Here is a 12,021-nt window from a genome sequence, read left to right on the forward strand (position 1 = left end):
AGGGAGGTGCTTCCTGCTGCTTCAGTGCAAATGAACCAGGATGTTTAGCATAGTGTGGGGCCGGCCTTGTGGTGTTCTTCCCAAGGCTGCATCAGATAAGGGCCTGACTCCAGCCACTTCATCATCCCCTCCAGCTCATTCATCACCATCAGCAGGCTGTGGCACTGCGCTGGGCAGAATCACACACCAACACACACGCACAAAGTGATAGGAGAGGGTCATGCTCATGCCATGTAGAGTGCAGATGTACTGCTGTAAAATAAGGAGATCATTACAACCGTTGGCCCTTTATCAAGAAAGTAATGGGAAAATGGTGAGTGTGTTTCCAGGGAGGAGTTTGCTGAACTGTTGAACAAAGAGGATGGATGATGATCGCCAATGGAAAAGCTTTTAAAAATGCATGGGCCGCAGAGTCCCAGAAATAGGCAAAGCTGCAAATCAGTCTTCAAACCATTTAACTCAAACATCAGACTTACATTTAGCCTAATGATTCCACGGAAACATTGTGGATTCTTGTTTTTATGGTGGATAAATACATTTGCTTATTTATGATGAATAAACAACCTAATTTAACATCAACACAATGTGCCTAATCAATTCAATCATTGCTTCTGTACGTACAGTGCATTCGGAAAGTATTCAGACCCCTTGACTTTTTCCACATTTTGTTATGTTTATAGCCTTATTCTAAAATGTATTAAATAAATAAAAAATGCTTCGCAATCTACACACAATATCCCATTATGACAAAGCAGAAAACGTTTTTTAGAATTGTTTGCAAATGTAATTTTTATTTATTTTAAGTACCTTATTTACATAAGTACTCAGACCCTTTTGCTATGAGACTGAAAATTGAGCCCAGGTGCATCCTGTTTTCATTGATCATCCTTGAGATGTTTCTACAACTTGATTGGAGTAAATTCAATTGATTGGACGTGATTTGGAAAGGCACACAGTACATGTCAGAGCAAAAACCAAGCCATGAGGTTGAAGGAATTGTCCGTAAAGCGCCAAGACAGGATTGTGCTGAGGCACAGACCTGGGGAAGGGTACAAAAAACAATCTGCAGCATTGATATCGAGGCACAAGGCGAGACCCAGATGCAGACACAGGAGACAGATGGTTTGAGTCTTACAATGTTTAAAAATCCAAAGGGGTAGGCAAGAGAATGGTCGTGGACAAGCAAAAAGGTCAAAACCAGATCTGAGTCCAGGAGGTACAGCGTAGCAGACAGGCTCGTAGTCAAGGCAGGCAGAATGGTCAGGCAGGCGGGTACAGAGTCCAGAAACAGGCAATAGTCAAAACCGGGAGGACTAGAAAAAGGAGAACGGGAAAAACACATACAAGACGAACTGGCACAGAGAGACAGGAAACACAGGGAAAAATACACTGGGGAAAATAAGCGACACCTGGAGGGGGTGGAGATAAGCACAGGAACAGGTGAAACAGATCAGGGCGTGACAATTAAAGATCCCTAAGAACACAGTGGCCTCCATCATTCTTAAATGGAAGAAGTTTGGAAGCACCAAGATTCTTCCTAGAGCTGGCCACCCGGCCAAACTGAGCAATCGGAGGAGAAGGGTCTTGGTCAGGGAGGTGACCAAGAACCCAATGGTCACTCTAACAGAGCTCTAGATTTCCTCTGTGGAGATAGGAGAAACTTCCAGAAAAACAACCGTCTCTGCAGCACTCCACCAATCAGGCCATTATGGTAGAGTGACCAGACGGAAGCCACTCCTCGGTAAAAGGCACATGACAGCCCGCTTGGAGTTTGCCAAAAGGGCACCTAAAACATGAGAAACAAGATTCTCTTGTCTGATGGAACCAAGATTGAACTCTTTGGCCTGAATGCCAAGTGTCACGTCTGGAGGAAACCTGGCACCATCCCTACGGTGAAGCATGGTGGTGGCAGCATCATGCTGTGGGGACTGGGAGACTAGTCAGGATCGAAGCAAAGATGAACGGAGCAAGGTACAGAGAGATCCTTGATGAAAACCTGCTCCAGAGCGCTCAGGACCTCAGACTAGGGCGAAGGTTCACCTTCCAACAGGACAACAACCCTAAGCATACAGCCAAGACAACGCAGGAGTAGCTTCGGGACAAGTCTCTGAATGTTCTTGAGTGGCCCAGCCAGAGCCCGGACTTGAACCCGATCTAACATCTCTGGAGAGACCTGAAAATAGCTGTCTAGCAATGCTCTCCATCCAACCTGACAGAGCTTGAGAGGATCTGCAGAGAAGAATGGGAGAAAATCACCAAATACAGTTGTGCCAAGCTTGTAGCGTCATACCCAAGAAGCCTCGACGGCTGTAATCGCTGCCAAAGGTGCTTCAACAAAGTACTTAGTAAATGGTCTGAATACTCATGTAAATTCTAAAAACCTGTTTTTGCTTTGTCATCATGGGGTATTGTGTGTAGATTGATGAGGGGGGAAAACGATTTAATCCATTTTAGAATAAGGCTGTAACCTACCAAATGTGGAAGAAGTAAAGTGGTCTGAATACTTTCCGAATGCACTGTATCTAAATGTTGGTCAATGAGATGCAATGTTACTCTGTCATTACACACATGCATCAGATTTACACAATAGCAAATGCTGTAGTTATGCCCTGTGAAGTTCACACCACTTTCCTCAGTCGTGGCAGCTTGATTCCTTCATTTCCTGACTGCACAGCTTGCAGATTTGAGTCTGGGCTTCGGCCTGCATGTCATCAGCACTGTGAGAACACTTCCTGGTAGGCTACTGGAACCTCAAAGCTCTGAGATTTACTGGTTCAACTTAAGAGCTCTCTCAATATATGTATATATATTGCATTTTTATGTTTTCCACCAGGTCCTCCAACCGGAGGAGAGGGTGGCAGGGGCAAAAAAAATGAAAATAAAAAGGGGATCAGAAATAATGCATGTAATGTTATTTGATCTGTCTGCTAGTTTCATAGCTGATCTATCCGCTACCCCCCCCCCCCCCCCCCCCCCCCAAAAGAAGGCTATATGGATAAGCTGCCGGTCACAATGTAGATGAGGTGAGGTCGTGAAAGTAAGTCCCATTCCATAAAAATCTCTACGTGAGTATAAAGTGAACTGGGAGGAAACCGTCCCCTCTGCTCCCGATTACTCCCTGGAAGTTTACTAGAATTTAAATTGTGTCTCCCTCCTGCATCTGGCCCATGACTGTTATTTATATTCAGAACAAATAATGTATCCATGAGGAAAATACACACAGGGGGAGAGAATATCACAGACAATGTGGCCCAGGAGGCTGCCAGAATTGGTTCTCTTTGAATCTGAGAACAGGAATGGGTTATTTGCAGAATGGAACACTCCACCACAGTCTCCCCCAGCCATGGTTCATCCCTCTAGTAGCCCAACCAATTACCAAACAGATGTATGGTTAAAGTCCGGGATTAGGCCTCATTGATTGGAGCAGCTCAGTGTCAAATGTTTGATTTTGACTCCAGTTTGATTTGGATACACTACAAGCAATACTGCAGGTGGTAACCTGCATGGAATCTATCAATGAATCATATTGTGGGGTTATACACTGAGTGTACAAAACATGAGGAACACCTTCTTGACACATTTAAACCTGTGTGCCTGGCACCTACTACCATACCCCGTTCAAAGGCACTATAATATTTTGTGTTGCAGTTCTTGACACATTTAAACCGGCGCGCCTGGCACCTACTACCATACCCCATTCAAAGGCACTTAAATATTTTTTCTTACTCATTCACCCGCTGAATGGCACACATACACTTATCATGTGATTTCAATAAGGGATCATAGCTTTCACCTGGATTCACCTGGTCGGTCTATGTCATGGAAAGAGCAGGTGTTCCTAATGTTTTGTACACTGCATGGTAATACAGATGGCTATGTGGATCTAGCTATATGGACAGCCTACTGCTTTAGGTACACATTTAGTAGCCAAGTACTGCCTATCCCAAATAACAATTGGAAAAAGGTAATTGAATGAAATTTAAATAACACTCACCCTCACATAATTCATCTATATTTGCACTAACAACACCATGGAACCACAAGTAGGTATACTTTTGAAATCAGAACAAAAGTCTGTACATCCATCTTCTACCCTCTGACTGACCAGCCATTAGCAATCTGCACAATCAAACAACCAAAACAAACACAGAGTCAGTGATCCGCAGGCGAATGAAAACATGACAAGAGGAACAGACATGGAATGCAAGGGGGCAGAGGGGAATGTTGAGGGGAATGTTGAGGGGAATGTTGAGGGGAATGTTGAGGGGAATGTTGGATGCAACCTTCATTCAAACTAGGTGTAAACACAATATTAGGGGGATTAATGAAGGTTTTATGAATGTTTTATGTGTACTATAAATGTGTTAATGTGTTACTATAAATAAACAGTGTTTTGGGGTGTGACTCTAAAACAAAAAAATAATCTAAACGTAACATCTTTGAAGGCCTTGTTAATACCCGACTGAGACAAACTTGAATGTCAAGAATGTGGAGGTGAACCTGACTGCACTTGTTACCCCAATTACAGGTCAGTCAACCACAACAGCCATATTAAACATAGGAGAGCATTAGGCAGTGTAAGAGGCCATCTTACAATATGGGTCTGTGATGGATTGGTCATGCCTCTTGAGGCATTTTGATAGAGTGATATCTGGGGGAGTGGAGAAGTGTCAGAGAGTGGAAGTGGTTCCTGTGGGTTGGAGGGAAGCATTAAACAACATCCTTTCCTGTCATTATGCTGAGCAGATTGCCAGTCTGACTGGCCCTGAAGCCACTGTGCTCCATTCATAAACTATGTACCTCTCATTCAATCTATATGAAGACATGGCCGTCCAACGCAACTCTGTTTCACAATCAGAGTTCTCAGAACACATTAGGAACATGCCATTTCAAAATCTCTGAACTCAAGTAGTATCCTTGAATGTACTCTAACTTGAGGTAGTCAAGTCAGCATAGCAGGAAATCAGTGAAACCACATACAACAACTTACACACCCTTATCTTGTTTTAAAGATGTTTCAACACCTTTCAACAATGACTGTGCACTGTGGGAACTGTCTTCAACATGCTACACATGGACAGATTAATTTGATTGGGTAACAACACATTGTATTGCAAACATGTGAAGCTATAAAATCCCTTGTAATATAGAGAAGACCAACCTGTTCTCACGACAGATAGCGTGATGGTACTAAAACCACTGCCTAAAGCTGAGGTAGAACAACAAAACAAAGATGAACCAAGTTATTGCTCTGATGCTAAGATCTGATCCTGTGGATGGTAGAGAGAGAGGGATATAAATATATATATATATATATAGAGAGAGAGAGAGAGAGAGAGAGAGAGAGAGAGAGAGAGAGAGAGAGAGAGAGAGAGAGAGAGAGAGAGAGAGAGAGAGAGAGAGAGAGAGAGAGAGAGAGAGAGAGAGAGAGAGAGAGAGAGAGAGAGAGAGAGAGAGAGAGAGAGATGAGGAGGGGGGTTCAGCTCGCCCAGCACTCTTGTTACGTTTCCAATGGTGAATGAAGGAGTCAGGCGCAGAGAGCAGGGTAGTTTCGAGCAAGTGGATATATTTTAATATTCCAAAATAGAATATAAACGAGACGGCTACGCCACACAACAAAAGGGCGCGTCAACATCCAGTCCACAATAAACAAGGACAAAATCCACACGAATACAAACACCACAAACAGAATAACAAGCCCGCACAAAAGCCAGCGGGCCTACTGCCCTTAAATAGCCTACCCACAAAACTAAACTCAAAACAGGTGCACCCAATCAGCCCAAACTAACAGAAACAAAAAGAAGAGAATCGATGGCAGCTAGTAGGCCGGTGACGCCGAGCGCCGAGCGCCGCCCGAACAGGAAGAGGCACCATCTTCGGCGGGATTCGTGACAACTCTGAAGGCTGAGCAGCTCTGAAAGTGGATATGAAGGGATGTGCCATGCGACTGTTGGAGCTACAGTAGGAACACAAGAATTTTGCTACACCAGCAATAGCATCTGCTAAATATGTGTGTGACCAATACATTTGATTTGATTTGAGTCTCCCCTGACCACATTAATGCAACTCAATAGAATGGCTGGCTCCAAGAGGCCTCCCCATCCATTAACTCTGTGGCTCAGCAGAGCTAGGGTAAGTGCAATCTCAAATCCTTAGGACATCCATACCCTTAACTCTAACCCCTACCCTAAACCTAACCTTAACCGTTTTAAATGTGAACTTCAACGGGGTGACATCAGAGTTGGGACGTCCCAAGGATCCCGTTTAGACCTTTCCGCAGAGCTAGGGCAGGCACAGACAGGCACACTGTATTGTCTTATACACTGACCTTTCAGACGGCTGCCTCTCCCCACCAGAGGGCCCATCCCAGTCCCTCTCACTTACTCCTACAGCTCATCCACCACAGAGACATTTTTTCCTCTTACCTGTCTGTTTAAACTAGATGGTGTTCCATGTTTGACTACCTCAAACAGCAGAGGAAGCACGCCCATTTCCACATCGATGGGACCGCAGTGGAGAAGGTGGAAAGCTTCAAGTTCCTTGGCGTACACATACCTACAATCGAAATGGCCCACCCACACAGACAGTCTGGTGAAGAAAGAACAAATTTGGCTTGGCCCCTAAAACCTTCATAAACTTTTACAGATGCACAATTGAGAGCATCCTGTCGGGCTGTATCACTGCCTAGTACGGCAACTGCACCGCCCGCAACCGCAGAGCTCTCCAGAGGGTGATGCGGTCTGCCCAACACTCCAGGACACCTACAGCACCCGATGTCACAGGAAGGCCAAAAAGATCATCAAGGACATCAACCAGCCGAGCCACGGTCTGTTCACCCCGCTATCATCCAGAAGGTGAGGTCAGTACAGGTGCATCAAAGCTGGGACTGAGAGACTAAAAACAGCTTCTATCTCAAGGCCATCAGACTGTTAAATAGCCATCACTAGCCGGCTTCCACCCGGTTACGCAATCCTGCACCTTAGAGGCTGCTGCCCTATATACATGGACTTGGAATCACTGGCCACTTTAATAATGGAACACTAGTCAGTTAAATAATGTCGAACTAATGTTTACATACTGCTTTACTGATCTCATATGTATATACTGTATTTTATTCGACTATATTTTAGTCAATTCCACTCCGACATTGCTCGATCTAATATTTGTACATTTCTTAATTCCATTCTTTTACTTTTAGATTAGTGTGTATTGTTGTGAATTGTTAGATACTACTGCACTGTTGGAGCTAGGAACACAAGCATTTCGTTACACCCGCAATGACATCTGCTAAATATGTGCATGTGACCAATACAATTTGATTTGATTTTGATTTGTTTATTAACAGGTGGTAGAAGTCATCTAATTCCCTCACTAAGAGTATATTGAAGAATCAGACAAACGGTCCAAATCAGAATGGAGATATATGGATATGTGTTGGAAATATGGTATCATACTTCTCTTGAGAATCTAGGAAATCTACAAGGTTCCAGTGAGAGAGAAGCTGACAAAATAAACTTGGGAAGAAGAACACTCATATTACTATATCTCTTTGGTATTCTATGATTCAAACAACGCTTTGTTTCCTAAATGCTCCAGTGTGCAGCTCAACTTGCAACTGCTGAGAAGGAGAGAGCATCTCCTGAGAGTAGTAGGGGGACGTGGAGACAAAATGCTCAGAAATTGCTTACTTACTGCTGGCTAGCTAATCTCTCACTAATCCATCATGGTACTTACTCACACACTGACTGCATCTTTTGTTTAGTCACAAAAAAGTGTTTTTCGGCAGGGTGAAAGCTGGAGCAGTTCAGAACATTCCCAGGGACTAGTGGAGAGAGTCGGGGACACAGAACAGCACCCACATTCATGTCCACTGCATGTGTTCAAAGCACATACACTCACATTCCCATTGAGCAGGCATTGGGTCCACAATGTAACGTTACAGTAGAGTGAGTGCCCTTATTGTCAACTGGAAAATCTATTAAAAATTTGACTACATCCACTTTTATTGGATAACTGGGTCTGATGATTCCACCACAATGGCATGCTTTTGTTTGTGAGCAATCAGATTTAAGAAGAGAATATAAACATGTTTTTGCCCTACAATAAAATATTAAACTCTGCTAGTTATTTCATATCTACATTTCTTGTCTTTAAGCTATTGCTTGTTTGCTTGAAAAATCCCTTTTCCAATTATCAGAAACAGGCCCTCTTATTAAGCTGAACTCCGATCAATAATTGCCAGAGTAGATGTGAAATCACGACAAAGAATTGATATGCCCACACCTAATTGGTTTTTATGCTTTGTTTGCTTCTTGCCCTCGCATAAGCCTGGGCAGAATTTCTCACACAACGGAAATAATGACTCCAAGGTCCATTAAGTGGGATGGCAGGACATCATCTCGCCATTAATCTTCCACTTAGCAGAGCAGCTCGCCAGAGAGAGAGAGAGAGAGACAGAAAGAGAGAGAGAGACAGAGAGAGAGAGTGATATAGAGAGAGAGAGAAAGACAGAGAGTAATACTGTAGGCTACTTTATCACTGACCTCAACTCAGAGTCTCTCAGAGCATTCAGTCAGCCCACTAACACTCCTATTAGACCACAGTAAAATCAGTCAGTCTACTTGAATCAGTCTACTTGAACAGAGCAATACTCAATCATGAGGCATCAAAGTCAAAGGAACTGAGTAATATTAAGAAATGCTATAGATGGAAGGAATGTAGTGTGGAAATCTACCAAAAAACAATTAGGCAACAACAAATTCAATCCCTTCTAGACAACTTCCTGGACAAAATGTTCCACTGTAATAGTGAAGGTGTAAACTTGGCAGTAGAAAATCTTAACAGTATATTTGACCTCTCAGCTTCCCTATCAAATCTAAAAATGTCAAACAGAAAACCGAAGAAAATGAACAACAATGACACATGGTTTGATGAAGAATGCAAAAACCTAAGAAAGAAATTGAAAAACCTGTCCAACCAAAAACATAGAGACCCAGGAAACCTGAGTCTACGCCTTTACTATGGTGAATCACTAAAACAATACAGAAATACACTACAGAAAAAGAAGGAACAGCACGTCAGAAATCAGCTCAATGTAATTAAAGAATCCATAGACTCTAACCACTTCTGGGATAATTGGAAAACACTAAACAAACAACAACACAAATAATTATCTATCCAAAATGGAGATGTATGGGTAAACCACTTATCTAATCTTTTTGGCTCTATAACAAAGAACAAACAGCAAAAACATATACATGATCAAATACACATCTTAGAATAAACTACTAAAGACTACCAGAACCCACTGGATTCTCCAATTACCTTGAATGAACTACAGGACAAAATAAAAACCCTCCAACCCAAAAAGGCCTGTGGTGTTGATGGTATCCTCAATGAAATGATCAAATATACAGACAACAAATTCCAATTGGCTATACTAAAACTCTTTAACATCATCCTTAGCTCTGGCATCTTCCCCAATATTTGGAACCAAGGACTGATCACCCCAATCCACAAAAGTGGAGACAAATTTGACCCCAATAACTACCGTGGGATATGCATCAACAGCAATCTTGGGGAAAACCTCTGAATTATCATTAACAGCAGACTTGTAAATTTCCTCAGTGAAAACAATGTACTGAGCAAATGTCAAATTGGCTTTTTACCAAATTATCGTACGACAGACCACGTATTCACCCTGCACACCCTATTTGACAAACAAACAAACCAAAGCAAAGGCAAAGTCTTCTCATGCTTTGTTGGTTTCAAAAAAGCCTTCGACTCAATTTGGCATGAGGGTCTGCTGTACAAATTTATGGAAAGTGGTGTTGGGGGAAAAACATACAACATTATAAAATCCTTGTACTGTACACAAACAACAAGTGTGCGGTTAAAATAGGCAAAAAACACACACATTTCTTCCCACAGGGTCGTGGGGTAAGACAGGAATGCAGCAACCCTCTTCAACATAGATATCAACGAATTGGCGAGGGCATTAGAAAAGTCTGCAGCACCCGGCCTCACCCTACTAAACTCTGAAGTCAAATGTCTACTGTTTGCTGATGATCTGGTGCTTCTGTCACCAACCAAGGAGGGCCTACAGCAGCACCTATATCTTCTGCACAGATTCTGCCAGACCTGGGCCCTGACAGTTAATCTCAATAAAATAATGGTGTTCCAAAAAAGGTCCAGTCACCAGGACCAAAAAACAAATTCCATCTAAACACTGTTGCCCTAGAGCACACAAAAAACGATACATACCTTGGCCTAAACATCAGCGCCACAGGTAACTTCCACAAAGCTATGAACGATCTGAGAGACAAGGGCATTCTATGCCATCAAAAGGAACATAAAAGTTGACATACCAATTAGGATCTGGCTAAAAATACTTGAATCAGTTAGTTATATAACCTATTGCCCTTTATGGTTGTGAGGTCTGGGGTCCGCTCACCAACCAAGAATTCACAGAATGGGACAAACACCAAATTGAGACTCTGCATGCAGAATTCTGCAAAAATATCCTCTGTGTACAACGTAAAACACCAAATAATGCATGCAGAGCAGAATTAGGCCGATACCCACTAATTATCAAAACCCGGAAAAGAGCCATTAAATTCTACAACCACCGAAAAGTAAGCGATTCCCAAACCTTCCATAACAAAGCCATCACCTACAGAGAGATTAACCTGGAGAAGAGTCCCCTAAGCAAGCTGGTACTGGGGCTCTGTTCACAAACACAAACAGACCCCACACAGCCCCAGGACAGCAACACACTTAGACCCAACCAAATCATGAGAAAACAAAAAGATGATTACTTGATACAATGGAAAGAATTCACAAAACAACAGAACAAACTAGAATGCTATTTGGCCCTAGAGAGTACACAGTGGCAGAATACCTGACCCTAGTGACTGACCCAAACTTAAGGAAAGCTTTGACTATGTACAGACTCCGTGAGCATAGCCTTGCTATTGAGAAAGGCTGCCGTAGGCAGACCTGACTCTCAAGAGAAGACAGGCTATGTGCCCACTGCCAACAAAATGAGGTGGAAACTGAGCTGCACTTCCTAACATCCTGCCAAATGTATGACCATATTAGAGATGCATAAACTCAGCAAAAACTCACTGTCAACTGTGTTTATTTTCAGCAAACTTAACATGTGTAAATATTTGTATGAACATAACAAGATTCAACAACTGAGACATAAACTGAACAAGTTCCACAGACATGTGACTAACAGAAATGGAATAATGTGTCCCTGAACAAAGGGGGGGTCAAAATCAAAAGTAACAGTCAGTATCTGGTGTGGCCACCAGCTGCATCAAGTACTGCAGTGCATCTCCTCCTCATGCACTTCACAAGATTTGCCAGTTCTTGCTGTGAGATGTTTCCCCACTCCTCCACCAAGGCACCTGCAAGTTCCCGGACATTTCTGGGGGGAATGGCCCTAGCCCTCACCCTCCAATCCAACAGGTCCCAGACTGAGATCTGGGCTCTTCGCTGGCCATGGCAGGACACTGACATTCCTGTCTTGCAGGAAATAACGCACAGAACGAGCAGTATGGCTGGTGGCATTGTCATGCTGGAGGGTCATGTCAGGATGAGCCTGCAGGAAGGGTACCACATGAGGGAGGAGGATGTCTTCCATGTAACGCACAGCGTTGAGATTGCCTGCAATGACAACAAGCTCAGTCTGATGGTGCTGTGACACACCGCCCCAGACCATGACGGACGCTCCACCTCCAAATCGATCCCACTCCAGAGTACAGGCCTCAGTGTAACGCTCATTCCTTCGATGATAAACGCGAATCCGACCATCACCCCTGGTGAGACAAAACCGCGACTCGTCAGTGAAGAGCACTTTTTGCTCTTCACTTCACCGGTCCAGCGACAGTGGGTTTGTGCACATAGGCGACGTTGTTGCCGGTGATGTCTGGTGTGGACCTGCCTTACAACAGGCCTACAAACCCTCAGTCCAGCCTCTCTCAGCCTATTGCGGACAGTCTGAGCACTGATGGA

Source organism: Salvelinus namaycush, chromosome 9, assembly GCF_016432855.1.
Source record: "Salvelinus namaycush isolate Seneca chromosome 9, SaNama_1.0, whole genome shotgun sequence".
Lineage (NCBI taxonomy): Eukaryota > Metazoa > Chordata > Actinopteri > Salmoniformes > Salmonidae > Salvelinus > Salvelinus namaycush.